Source organism: Pelodiscus sinensis, chromosome 4 (assembly GCF_052426305.1).
Source record: "Pelodiscus sinensis isolate ZL-2025 chromosome 4, ASM5242630v1, whole genome shotgun sequence".
Taxonomy (NCBI): Eukaryota; Metazoa; Chordata; order Testudines; family Trionychidae; genus Pelodiscus; species Pelodiscus sinensis.
This window is the reverse complement of record NC_143055.1, coordinates 88,653,097-88,667,809: the sequence shown is the minus strand read 5'-3', so window position 1 is coordinate 88,667,809 and position 14,713 is coordinate 88,653,097. Positions and strand designations below refer to the sequence as shown.

Below are 14,713 nucleotides of genomic sequence, written 5' to 3'. Positions count from 1 at the left end.
GCGGGGGATATTTAAATACCCCACTTCATTTGCAATTCCGACTTGTCTCATCTACATCCCTTTTCTGGAAAACGGGTTCAGTGTAGACACAGCCTACTTGTGTAGATTTCAGTGATGGATGAAGGGCTTTCTTCACAGAGTTGTGTACCTATATGTACAGTATCTTTTATTTACACTAAATAACAAAGGAAATTATGGTGGTCAGAAGATATTGAAAATTCAGCTCTGTTTTGCCTTCCCCCTTCCCTCCCTCCATAAAGAGTCACTGAGCTGTGGGAGAGTGCTTGGCTGGCCTTGATTTGCTGTGTGTTTCCCAGGATACTTGTTGCAGGGTGTTTCCCATCTTGAGTAATGACAGTCCATCTTAGTGCTAGGTCATGCCTTTGATGACTCCTCTAGCTCTAAGGAGACCTTGTAAGAGCTGGGGGGGATGGACCCTCTTATAAATAGTACCTATAAATAGTAAGCTGAGATAGAAGAAGAGCAAAAGGGCCATTTAGGCTCATCTACTATAAAGAGGTTTTCCATTTGTGTGCTGTGGGCAGGGGCTCAGGGGAAGTAGTCAGTCCATTTTCTTGGACTATTATTTTGGCAGCCAAAGTGTTGTATATTATGTTGATTAATGTGTTTCCTTTATGTCTGGGTCAAGCCAGAATTGCATTCAGGTTTTCTTATTAATGTTCCAGTGCAAAAGGCCTATGTGTTCTTTGCAGAGAGTAAATATTTTCATCTGTTTGGTGTATTATATTAGGTAGGAAATGGTATATATACATCTTAGAACTGTAGCATTAAATATATGACTACGATCAAGAGACACAGTAATATTGGCTGCATAGAATCTGGCTTAGTGATATCTCTAGCCTTCTTTATGGTTGTGGAACATGTAGCCTGTACAGACTGCACCTCTGAAAACTGGCACTCTCTGGTCTGGCAACATCCGTGATTTGGCAGAACCACAGATGTTCCTAGAATAGAGCGCCTAGGAGCCTAATGGCAGGAGGGCCTCCTGGGGCCAGGGACAGCAGGGTGGGCAGCGGGGCCAGCAGCCCAGGCAGGGGATAGTGCCAGAGCCTTGTGGCAGTGCACAAGACCAGAGCTCCAAGGACCCTTTAGCAGCCCACAGCAAGTGAGGGAGATGGCTGGAGTCCCTGGCAGCCCATTGCAGTGTGGAACTGCGGCCAGAGTCAGAGCCCTGTGGCAGCAGCCCCCAGCACCCTGCAGCACTGCAGGAGTAGGGCCAGAGTCTCTGGCCACCCATGTCAGCGTGGGGCCAGGGCCAGAGCCCTATGTTAGTAGCCCCCAGCAGCACACGGCTACATGGGACCAGGGCTGGAGTCCTAGACAGCCCATAGCAGCAGGAAGCCAGAGCCTCAGAAACCCACAGCAGCCTGCAGCTGCAGTACTGGAGCCAGAGTCAGTGGCAGCTGGGTGAGCAATCTGGCCAAAGTAGCAGGTTGGGGGTGGCAAGGTGCTGTAGGCAAGGTGCCAGCTCAGACAAAAGAGCATTGGCAGTGCTGATCAGGTGGAGAGTTTGAGGGTAAGTGGCAGGGGACCTCTCCTGGTTAAGCAAATTCTCTTGTTTGGGACTGGTCAAGTCTGAAGGGAGCCAGATCAGAGAGGTCCAACCTATAGTACAAACTATATACCCAGGCTTAGCTGGGCCTGATGATTTATCACAATCTGTACTGGCCCTTGGTTCTACCAGATCAGGACAAATCAGGATGGCTCATTGCTGGGACAAGTGACTATGGCAGTAAAATTTACATTGATTCCCTCTTGTTTGTTACTGTTCTTATTTAAGCAGTATCTAGTTAGGAACTCACTGGACAATGAGCTTCATGCTTTAAATAGATGTAAGAACTACAAATGCTTTTTTTTTAATTGCAGTATAAGTTCCTCCTCTGTTTTGTCTTCCACCCAACACTAAACATTATGCACTACTTTGGGTTCTTTGCCATAAGCTATGGAGAAGAGCTCATCATTTCTGGTTGGCTAGTATGTATCCTTATATCTGTTTCACCATTGTTATACTGTTTGTCCTATATAAATGTGCCGCCATGGCTGTAGTTCTGACTTAGAATGCAACATCTTTCAAATACTACATCAGAGCATCTGTCTGATGCATTGCTCAAAAAGATAACATCATAGGATCATTTACAGACTGTGGATTCAGAATAAAATTCAGTTTAATGTCAGAACACAATATGTTTAAGTCAGAAATGCTTTCAAGCACAGAACTGACAGCATCCTGTGTGCTTTTTGAAGCTTGAACTCACAAAGGAAAACCTCCCCTGATGATGTTTGACAGTCTCCAAAGGAAAGAGAGAGCGTTCGTGCAAAAGAGGAGGAATGAGAGTCTCCCAAGACATTACTGGAATATATCTAGGAGGACCATTACAAACAGTAAAATGAATTTTTAATTGTGTTCCTGCTTTATTCTAGATTTACGATTTCTCTAAGAGTAAAACATTCTTCCATGGAATGATAACTAAAGCCTTCTGTCACATCTGTAAGTCCACAGAACCATAATACTAGTTAGAAAGTTTTGTATCACCTCAGGTGCTAATCTTTCAGTCTTTTGAGTGACAGTGTGCATGATCAATTGCCTTTAGCAACATAGACTAACTCTGGAAAACTTCTCAAATTCTTGTGTGTTACTTGGTGAGATCATGGAGAATTACGTTTATTAGTAAAAATTGGGGTATGCTTCTCATGCCTTGTTTACACTGGCATGTTTTGTCACCAAAATATCCCCCATGGCATTTGCATTTACATGGCTGCCGCTTTTTTCTGGCTTGGGGATAAGCCGGAGAAAAGCGCCAGTCTAGACGCGATTCTCAAGTAGGAATAAGAAATCCTCTGGAAAAGGGCTTATTTTCTGGAGAATCACGTCTAGACTGGCACTTTTCTCCGGCTTATCTCCAAGCCGGAAAAAAGCGACAGCCATGTAAATGCAAATGCCACGGGGGATATTTAAATCCCCCGTGGATTCGCAATTCCCAAGTGTCTAATCTGCATCCCTTTTCCGGAAAAGGGGTGCAGTGTAGACACAGCCTAGAAGTTTAGTATTGGAAAGGGGACAAATCAGATTTATTTCTAGTTATAACCTATATATTTTTAAATGTGTAAATTGCATTACATGCTGTTTATATATAATCTTTGAATTTTATCAGATGTATAATTTAAAACTAAACCCAATAATTTGTTTCCTTTCTCTGTTTTGTTATAGTCTGGTAAGGTATGGCTAGTTAAGGAAGAGGCTGAAGTCATTTTCTATAGTGCACTGCCATTTCCTTCTCTAATTAAAGGTGATAAAAATGATAAACAGTTCATAGAATTACATATGAGAATCCTTTATATGAAAAAGAAGAAACAAACTTTATATTGGACATAAGAGATAATACAGTGTAATGAATTTGCACATTCATGATCCTTAAAGGCTAAGACTAATACTGCCATACTGGTCTTACATATCTGAAACATCACATGCTATTCTTTCAAAAGAATGAATAATTACATTCTCTGCAAAAAATGTGCACATCTCCCTCTCTTGAGGGATAATGGGAGAGGGAGAGACAGAAAAGGGAGAGTTGGGTAGCCTCCTTTGGATTTTTATTTGCCCCAAGTCCTAATTATATGTAGCCCTTCTGCCAGGTAGTGCCAGCAGGAGCCAGGGCTGTGTTCGATATGTAGGGGTATCTTTTCATCCACCCTACGTAAAACTGGCTCGAGCCCCCACCCAGTACACCTGGGAAATTCACATACACCCCTGAGCCACCTCTGAGGCTATGTCTAGATTGCAAGCTGCTTTTGGAAGAGATCTTCTGGAAAAGCTTATTTCAAAAGAGAGCGTCCACACAGCAAAAGTGCGATGAAAAAGGCTGTGTCCAGACTCCATGCCTCCGTCGACGGAGGCATGTAGATTAGCCAGCTCGGAAGAGGGAAATGAAGCCGCGATTAAAATAATCGCGGCTTCATTTAAATTTAAATGGCTGCCCCGATCTGCCGATCAGCTGTTTGTCGGCAGATCGGGAGAGTCTGGACGCGATGCCCCGACAAAGAAGCCTTTCTTCATCGACACAGGTAAACCTGGTTTCACGAGGCTTACCTGTGTCGATGAAGAAAGGCTTCTTTGTCGGGGCATCGCGTCCAGACTCTCCCGATCTGCCGACAAACAGCTGATCGGCAGATCGGGGCAGCCATTTAAATTTAAATGAAGCCGCGATTATTTTAATCGCGGCTTCATTTCCCTCTTCCGAGCTGGCTAATGTACATGCCTCCGTCGACGGAGGCATGGAGTCTGGACACAGCCAAAGTGATGTGCTTTTTCAAAAGATAGCACCCAATCTATGTGGACACTATCTCGCATTTAAGTTGTGATTAGTATGGACAGAGTGCCCACTAGGGCACCCGTGTTATTCCCTGGAGGCCTCTTCTTTCAAAAGAACTTCTTCTTCTGCATCCACACATGGCTTTTCCCGAAAGGTTTTTTGGAAAAAGGCTGCTTCTTCGTAAAGGTTTACCACTGTTGGAAAAACACCTCAGTTCTTTCAACTTTCTGTCAAAAGAATGCAATAGCAGTGTGGAAGTAAGTATCGTTTTTCCGGAAAAATGCTGCAGTGTAGACATACCTACTCACAAGCACAGAGTCTGAGCATAGAAAAGAAACTTTTAATAAGAGGGAGAGAAGTAACGTGGCATTACTTTAGAAAAACACCACAGACCACAAACGTCCCAGCTCAAGTGGATTGAGCAATGTCCTTTGCCTCTCAGGCTCACAAGTCTAGCAATGTAAGTGTTCCATTCACATGGCCAACCTTTTTCTGTACCCCACTCACAGTTGTTGCCTATAGTCAGAGCAGAGCTCAGAAATGATTTGCAGAGCATTCCTCCCATTCTGGAGGGGTAGAGGTAGAAGGTGTCTCACCCACTCCACTGGCAACTCACCACGGCTCCTGCCAGCTGCTTGCTCCTGCCAGCCGCCCTGCTGCCACTCCCACTGGCCACTCCTGCCAGCTGCCCTCCTGTTGCTGAGGAATTCCTACATAAAGGGCATGTCTAGAGTAGTTTTTTTAAGGAGTTATGCAAATTTGGCACTAATTTGCATATCTTGTTCAGATCGCATTTTTAAAAGTGAAAGTAGTCTGGATGCAGGTTTTTTGGGGGGGAAAAAACCCTTTTTTGAAAAAACACTCTTCCTAAAAAAAAGGAGGTTTACGTGGTTCTTTGAAAAAGTTTTTTCCCCGAAAAAGCGTGCAGACAACTTTCATTTTCGAAAGACCAGCTTTCAAAAATGTAATTGGAAGAAGATATGCAAATTAGCAGTGAATTTGCATATCTCCTTTTGGGGAAAAAAAACTAGTTTAGATGTGCCCTTAGAGTTTGTGACCCCACAACAGCCAAATTAGTTACAATAGGCAAAATACCATTCTAACAATTGACTATCCGTCCTATAACACTGACCTAACTGTATTTACATAGCCACACCCAGGATTTCTTTCCCATTCCAGCATGAATCGTATTTACAAAACAACAGTTAAATACCTTACAGGGCTGAACAACTGAGTGAGCATAACCACACCCAGGATTCCTTTCCCCTTCCAGCTGGCTGCATTGGAAGCATTGATTCAGACACCGCTTACATATATTTTCTTGTGATTTGCTTTCATGTTTACATGTACTCTAAATCAAGATAATTTTACAGGATACCTGATTGAAAGGGCACGATTAGTCTAAATCCAGAGCACCTCAGTAAGCTTCTCTGTGATTACTGATATAGAAACAAAATGAAAACCTGCTTTCTATTGGCTTAAAATAAAGGGATTTTGTAAAAAAGTAATACTACCTTAATCTCTTCAAATTCTCTATTATTCCAAATACATGCATTGCCTTCATAAATAAGAAGCTTAAGAACAATGAATATTTTAAATCTATAAAAAACTTAAAGCTAATACTGGTAAAATTTACATGACAATTTAAAATCTGTTTCCATAGTTATGTTGTTTTGTCATATATTTGAAAAGCAGGATCTGGTTAGAATTTTGAATTAAAAGTGAGGTAATAATGGCCATGGGAAGGTTTGAAAATATCAGCTTTGCAAAGAATTAGAGGGGCAGAAACCTGACTTTGTTATGTTAATTGAAGTGGAGAAAAGTATTAGAAGCTTTATTCATCCACCTACGCAATCAGCCTGGCTGTGTCTTCCAAAAAGATAAGCAGTGGTAAAATATAGATATATGGGACTCTTATTTAAGGGACAAAATACATACTGCCATAAGGAAGGGAATTGTTTTGAAAAACATGAACAGTTGCACATGTCTGGCAGGTATTTATATTACAAATTTATAAACTGTTCTAGATGACCTCTTAGGAAATTAGAAAGTGATCTTGCACTGAATACAAGACCAAATAGCAAAAGTATTAGCTCATCAATAGGTAAATAATCTGTAGGATAATTCCTTTTCTACTTCAGTTACAGGTGAACCTCAGTACGGTTCATAACCAAAGTATTAAGTGACCATATCTGTAATTTATTTTTCCTCCAAAAATGTAATCCTTTTAAAAATGTAAAAACCCACTTGTTTATCCTCTTATACAACAATAATGAATAGGTTTTTTTTTTTTTTTTTTTTTTTGGGTCCAATCTTGTCTTTTCATAAAGTAACTCCCATTTGTTTGATTGTTTAAGTAAAATAGATTCAGACTAATAATGTTGAACACAACACAAATTGTCAAAGCACCCTCTAATTGTGTGTGCCAAATTCATCATCTATTCATAAATAAAAATCTGGAAGTCACTTCATATGGGCCCACTTTTGCCAGGGTTGACTTTGCTCTAAAAGTGGTTAAGTCTTGCATTTTATTTTCACAGTCTGGCACCAGTAAGTATCTTGGTCCATTTGTAAAAGGTTTATATTAGTTTCTCCTAGCTGGTTCTTCATATTTTATCCTAAAAAGGAAAGCTTTAGCAAAGCTTGAATTCAGAAGGAGATAAGTTAAACAGTTAACCTTTGATTTTAAGGTCAGTTCTCATACCCATGACCAAACATAATTCAAAACATTATCCATGTGACCTGCATTCTGCACAAATCTACAAGTGAGACAACTGGTTTAGAGCTTCTTTAGTTTTCTGCTACTCACTGGTGCGTACTTCATTTGGGTCTTTTGACATTATTTTTACACATGATCTGGATGCCTATATTTTAGTCTTTTAATTTGGCTTGAGAAAATTGCACAGGTACTTGATACTTGGTAATCTACTGAACAGTTTCAAAAGAATATTTATTAAAAGGAAGTTGGACAAGGGAAATAGTATGTAAATTAAACTGAGAAGATATTGTTATTCAATGCATTAAAAATAGGCTGAAAATACTTATCTTAAATGCAGAGAGCAGAACACCCCAAACAACAAGGATGAAAATCTGGAACATTTCACTTGTTGATCCAACCTTTTGTTCAGAGTTCCTTTTCATCCAGTGCCAAATGGCACATATTCTTATCTAAAGTCCTATCTGAATTCCATCAGGAATCTGTTCTACAACTCCAATTCAATTATTCTTGAAGAAACCCTGAGGAAGGGAAAACAAAAAGAGGAGAGTAAGAGGTATTGAGAAAGGGAGAAATTAAGCAGTAATCTTATCAGTGAGTAGATGTGAACACCAAAAGAAGAGGTCTCTATCGCTGGAAGTAGGAATTAGTTAACTCTGTTAGTTTATCCCAATTGCAGGCACTTATCCTTTGAGTGGATTTTAGCCACTTGGAGGTGGACGGTGATCCAGCGTGTGCACTTAGTCACAGACATAGGTTATTCCCATCTTCCTACTCACTAATCCTGCCAAAACTTGGATACTAAATTAATTGGAGATTGAAAGTAGTTTCCCCACTTCAGTGCATTCTCTCCAAATCCCAGTTTTCACTATAAATATTCAATAAACTCTTAACATTATTTTGCTAAACTAAATAAAAATGCAGTCTCCTTTCCTATATGTGTCTTCAGTGGCTCTGTTATAATAAAGCTCAAATCTAACCATTGTACACTGATGCTCCTCTACTATGGGGGCCAGATAGTTTTTTTTTCCCCATATTGAAAACTGGAAGAGGATAGGTTTTTTTGGAGGAAATTTCTCTGACTTTCTCTATTTTGGGTTTCAAGTTCTCTCCCGCCTTCCCTGTACCCTTTTAAATGGTAAGTATTAGGACCATGCTCCTTTGACGGCTCTTCCTCATCATGAGATTTTCCCCAGTTTTCTGGCAGACAGGCCCACTGAAAGCAATGCTTGGATCCTGGGCAGAATAGACGAGTGTCCCCCTCTGACATGATCCACCTAACATTTGGGTAGATCTGTGCCAGCACAGCTGGCATATTCCCTCTTAATTTTTTTCATCCATATGATCACTACATTTTGTTATGTGCACTGAGGCATGTGCAGACCATGTACCACCACTAGAAACAAAACCAAAACCCTAGATATAATATATACATATTTTTTAAGAATTACCAGTGGGATAATTACGCTAGCCAGGACAAGTTAGGCATTTCAGAACTCATTCAAAAATTAAATGCAAGTGTAAGAGAAATAAAAATTACATTAGATGCATTAACCAGTCAAGTCACTAACATATCACACTTTGAAAGACTAAAATTACAGAGAATGTGTGTTTTGCAGGAAGTACCAAGAACGAACAATAATATTATTATAGGAGATGTGTGTTGGGAGTTGATTGTGACAGAGATGGGAGTGCATGGGGGTGTGTGTTGGGTTCTGGGGAAATCTGAGAGATGCCTGATCTGTATCTATAAGGCATGTCTCCTTTCTCCTGTTCTGTGGAAATGGGTTACATGGGTAGCGGTAGGGAGAGAGAGAGAGTGCATGTGAGCTGGCTGCTAGGAAAATAACAGAAACAAGTCCTCCTGAGCCAGAGTCTCCTGTCCCCTGCTCTGCACAGGTGGTGTACAGGGGCAAGGGAACACCCTGACTATGACCTCAGTACCAGGAGCCCTTGCTCTACACAGTTAGTAGGAGTAACCTAGGAGCACTGAGCTGCAGCAGGATGGAGCTACATTGATGGGAGGGGTACCTGCTATATCTCAGCTAGGATCCTCCTGTGTGGCAATGAAATTGCCTGGGCCACCAGGCAATTGCTCCCTTTGTTCTCCCCTTGCCCCGCAGAATCATAGAGAGGGAAGAGACCTCAGGAGGCCAGCTAGTCCAGCCCATTGCCCAAAGCAGGACCAATCCCAACTAAATCAACCCAGCCAGGGCTTTGTCAAGCCGAGACTTAAAAACCTCAGGGAAGGAGATTCTACCATCTTTCTAGGTAACCCATTCCAGTACTTCACCACCCTTTAATTTAAAAAATCAAAAATTAATACGGTCCCTAGCTGACTTCTTACTCCAGAAAGGGAGAAGAGCGAGAGGTCTCTTGAGCTTATGTGGAAAGCAATTAGCTATTACAGTGATGGGCAACAGTATAATGCCCTATGACAGACACACAGCTCTGCCACTAACCTACTGAATGGCCCTGGGGAAATCACTTTACCTCCCCAAGCCTTTTCCCTTCCTTCTTTGTCTGCCTTCCCTGTTTAGACTGTAGGCTCCTCAGGACAGATGCTGACAGTAATTAGGCAGCTGGATTTCAGTGATTGCTGCTGTTCATACCAACCAATATTGCCTCTGTGTGCTACCTCTGCCTATTTGCTGCAGTCGTCTGCCATCTCATCTTATACTTGGATATTAGTGCTCAGCGGGGTAAGGGGCAGGGATCATTTTTGTAATGGTGTCTGTACAGTGCCTAGCACAACAGGGCCTATCATTAGTTGAGGGCACTAGCTGCAGTGTACATAAGTGAGCGAAATAGTTTTTCCTAATATCCAACATAGACCTCCCCCACTGGAACTTGAGACCATTGCTCCTTGTTCTGCCATCTGTCACTACTGAGAACAGCCTTTCCCCCTCCTCTTTGGAACCTCCCTTCAGAAAGTTGAAGGCTGCTATCAAATTCCCCCTCACTCTTTTCTTCTACAGACTAAACAAACCCAAATCCCTCAGCCTCTCCTCATAGGCCATGTGCTCCATCCGCCTAATTACTCTGGTCACCCTCTGCTGGACCCTCTCCAATGTGTCCACATCCTTTCTATAGTGTGGGGCCCAGAACTGGACACAATACTCCAGATGTTGCCTCACCAGAGCTGTATAAAGGGGAATAATCACTTCTCTAGATCTGCTGGCAATGCTCCTCCTAATGCAACCTAATATGCCATTACCCTTTTTGGTACAAGGGCACACTGACTCATATCTAGCTTTTCATCCACTGTAATCCCCAGGTCATTTTCTGCAGAACTGCTACTTAGCCTGTTGGTCCCCAGCCTGTAACAATGCTTGGGATTCTTCCATCCCAAGTGCAGGACTCTACACTTGTCTTTGTTGAACCTCATCATATTTCTTTTGGCCCAATCCTCTAATCTGTCTCGGTCACTCCGGACCCTATCCCTTCCCTCCAGCATATCTACCTCTTCCCCTAGCTTAGTGTCATCTGCAAACTTTCTAAGGGTGCAATCTATCCTCTCATCCAGGTCATTAATAAAGATGTTGAATAAAACTCGTCCTAGAACCGATTCTTGGGGCACTCCACTAAAAACTGGCCACCAACCTGACATTGAGCCTGTATTCACTACCCATTGGGCCCAACAGTCTAGCCAGCTTTCTATCCATTTTACAGTCCATTTATCTAATCCCTACTTCCTTAACTTGTTGGCAAGAATATTGTGGGAGTCCATATCAAAACCTTTGCTAAAGTCAAGGTATATCACATACACTGACTTTCCCATGTCCACAGAGCCGGTTAGCTCATCTTAGAAGAGAATCAGATTGGTCAGGCATGACTTGCCCATCAGTGGGCCTGGTGGCAGTGTGCCTCCACAGCAACCATACCAAAACACAGAGTCCTTTAGGACACCCAGGAGGGCTATGAATAAAAAAACAAAAACAAAAAAAAGGCGCCTTGCAATTGCATTCTTTTCTGTTTTGGTCCTTGGAGCGCTACCTCTGAATTATACAGTCTCCCTTACTTTGCATATTGACTTCAGATGATGCAGAGCTGCTCTCTGCAGAGTTCTCTGTAGAGCAATATTGGCTACATATTGCAAAAGTTGATCATCCCTTTGAAATCTATGTCTTAATACTGTTTAGCACAGTGTTATTTTGCTGTGAGGAGAAAATCCCTCAAAACCTGAAAAAGGAGACGAGATTAAAGAGAGAGCTTTGAAAATACATTTAAGTGTAGAAACTATGTGCTATGAACTTCCTCACTAATGGTTCTCCTTTTACAATCCCAACCCACCCTCAAATCAGCAATCCATCCAGATGGATCAGCAGGGGCACAAACACAGCTGTACATCTCTGGCACACACAGGTTTCAGCTTGTGTTTTCCAGCTAGCAAGCCAATTCTTATTCTTTGTCTCTTTTAAGCAGTTGCTTCATTGGAAAAGGAAGGACATTCCATGATGTTTCAAAACAATGATGTTTTATTTTAAAATAGAAGGTAAAATAGTAAGAATATGCTTGCTTTAGATTGTGCGTGAAATGCTATTTTGAGTCCAACCTTGGTACCAGCTATCTTATTTCAAGCACTGGACAGTAAAAAACTTCAGATGTACTGTTATACATAAGGAAGGAAGACTAGATGATTTGGATAAGTAATGACTCTTCAATCTTCAAATATGCAAAATAGCTCAATTCTCTTTATATGGTGTTCATTGCTGCTTCGTTGATTTCAAACAGGGCAGAAATTGGGAATATCAGAATTCCTATTATGTATCCAGTGAGTCAAAAGCAGAAAATGCTTTCCCTCCACCCCCCCCCCCCCCCAAAAAGGCTATTCTCAGATTAAGAATTAATCCTTTCTGTTTGGTACCTCTCCAGTGACACATCGGGGCTATAAATCTGGTCTAATCATCCAGCTGAGGAATCTCTTGGCAAGGGGGAATTTCCAAGTTTCATAGGGATGGGGAAACAGACAATATAGAGAGGGGCTACAGGAAAGGATATGTACTGGAGGGATACTGCACCCTGGTTACCCCATTTCTGAATGATTCTTCAGAGGCCTTTGCAGCGGGGGTCAATTTAAAGCAGCCCTAAGTCTGTTCTAATATGAACCATGGTCCAAACTGACTTTCAAGCAATCCATCAGTGAGGGAAGGAAGTGGACAGGGAAATGACTTTAGCAATTCTGTACTACCTCTTGTCTTGTGAGCTCCATTTCAGCACAAATAAAGGATTTAACCCCAGTGTGACTTCAAGAGATGTTTAATATTCAAAATGAGCATCTAAAATCCCTGGATGCAACTGAATTGAAACCAGCCTCTGAATGTGTGACTGTCACTAGTCCCAAATTATTGTAGTTATATTGAGGTGGTGGTGGACGCTTGAAAATTTGAAATAAAATTGAACTATAAATATGAACTAGAACCTGAGAGTCAAATTGGGGGCAGGTTAAATTACAATATTATTCATGCATTTGTAATTTTACTTGTCTTTGAACATCTTGGTTTTAGCCAGCGCAAGAAATGTTCTTAACCATGAGAAAACGTTGTCTTATGGCAGAGTCGTATAGGTATGGATGGTATTAAAAGGGATGGTATTAATCCAGATTGGTTCTACTAGAATGCAATAGAACTACTGGAAATTTACTCTAAAACTATAGAAGTTAATAGCCAGTTGCACTGTTTCTATAGTATTTTTGTTTGGTGGTGTAACAGGGCTGTACTCGCCTCTCCTGAATGCCCCCGGGTGCGTGTATGTGTCTGCATTCTCTTTCTACTTATTTGTGGTGGGAATTTTTGACTCAGCCTTCCCGCCATGTCATACACAGTTTGTGCGATAAAAACAAAGCAAATCCCTTTTAGGGAACAAGTCCAACTGGGGCCTCTTTCATTGTACTCTAAAATGTCTCCTTTCAGTTTGCACAAGCTTTGGAATAGAGCAGTGCCTTAAAACTCAATCACTGAAGGGAATATCTTTGCTCTCTCAGGAACTTTCAGGCCCCAGCTCTTCAGCTGGACCTCTACATTTCAGTGATTCTTCTGGGATCCTCAAAGTTCAAGACACTTGCCTAGGCTCATACAGAGGGACCCACTATTTACTCTGAGTCCAAGCCTGGAGACCCTATAAGTAGCAGCCATTCAGAATGTCCCTAAAATTAAACTGTTCTGTGCTATAATTCCCTGGGCCACTTCCCTGTGGTTCCCACATATTCTTCACTTTATCTCCACTATCCACACTCCAGCAGCTCAAGCAAAGAACCAAAATCACACTGGCCTTTCAATTCTTCTTATACTAGCCTGATGGCCCTTGATTAGCTGATTCCCATGCAGCTTAAAGGTCTTCTCTACTCCCCTTTTCTGGGTGCAAGGCCACAAGATGTCCAGCAAGAGGGCCTTAGAGTCTAGTCCACCCCATCACTGTTTATAAAAAAAAAATCAATAGACTTTGCCATAGAATTCTATATGATGATATTTTTTAAAATATGCATTGAAAGAATTTAATATTCCATTAAGTTCCACAGACTTTTCCCTTGAATTATTGGAAAAAATGCCTCTGTTGATAGTACTAGCAAAAGCCACATTAACATCACTTTAAGTCGCAGTGTTTTGAGCTTTGTTTTGAACTTTACTGTATCATTTTGTACTGTAGAATTTTGTAATCTCCCTTCTCCAGGGGAAGGCTATTTTCACTGAAATTCTGACCAAAGCAGTCCTATTAATATTAAACTCTCACAGTAAAGAAAATCAGAATCTGACTCTTGCCTGTTAGCAAGAGCAGTGCAATGAAGAAAATGAGTTCAGGTGCTCATGCTGAGAGCACACAAACTTCTGATGTTATTGATATCATGCAGTGTGTGTGTCTAAAACCAATTATCTAAGCTGATGTATAGTTTTGTGCAAAGGAAGGAGAAGTGGCAGAGAGTGATTGAAAGCTGTGAGAAATAAAAGATAGAAACCTCTGAAGGCTCACACAGAGGGTTTCATATCCTCACCATAAGTGGGACTGCACTATGAAGAGAAGAAATGGTCATGTATTACATGTAGAAAGAATTGAAGGGAGACAGTTCACCAAACTGAATATTCAAATAGCAATTAGAGATGACTTGTGGTAGCACTTGGGAGGTGCACCAGAACTTATGCCCCCACCAAAATCTTAAATGGGGTGCCCCTTCATGGCTTCTCTGCTCCTCTCAGTGACCCTCTCTGACTTTTCCCCCTGCTGGTACCAGTTGCCTATGAATTGTCAATTTAAGCAGATTATTCATATGCTAGTAACAAGGTGAAGAGCAAAAACAGGAATATGGGTTAGTATAGGAAAATGAGAGGAACTAATTTCCAATAGTAAGCTATAACCATATTATATAAAGGCTTTCTGAAGACTGACAAAGAAGACACTAATTTATAGTAACAATGGTATGAAGATAAACTAGAATCATGAATCTTTGGAAACAATGAAAGACCATACTTGCAATTACCAAGAACAGAGGTCAAATCCTGCTCATTTATATTGAGCTGACTTTAATTGTACTAAGTATGTAAGGCAAGTAGGTATCCACTCACACTTCTGGCATATCCAAATGTCCTTACCCAAGGTTGTTATTTGGATGATTTTGTACTTTAGCTCTCGTGTAATAAAACTGTTGTGTGTTGGGGGAGAAGTGATTAGTCGC

General features: G+C 41.3%; 2 long non-coding RNA genes across 2 annotated transcripts in view; both read left to right on the top strand.

Moving 5' to 3' along the window:
* The window catches only part of LOC142829429 (uncharacterized), a 60,510-nt gene extending 58,017 nt beyond the window's left edge, over positions 1-2,493 (top strand). Inside the window, exon 3 of the long non-coding RNA XR_012903833.1 lies at positions 2,266-2,493. This is a non-coding gene — a long non-coding RNA (uncharacterized LOC142829429). The remainder of the gene's footprint in view (positions 1-2,265) is intronic.
* The window catches only part of LOC102456034 (uncharacterized), a 217,530-nt gene that overhangs the window by 137,529 nt on the left and 65,288 nt on the right, over positions 1-14,713 (top strand). The gene's annotated exons all lie outside the window — the stretch shown is intronic.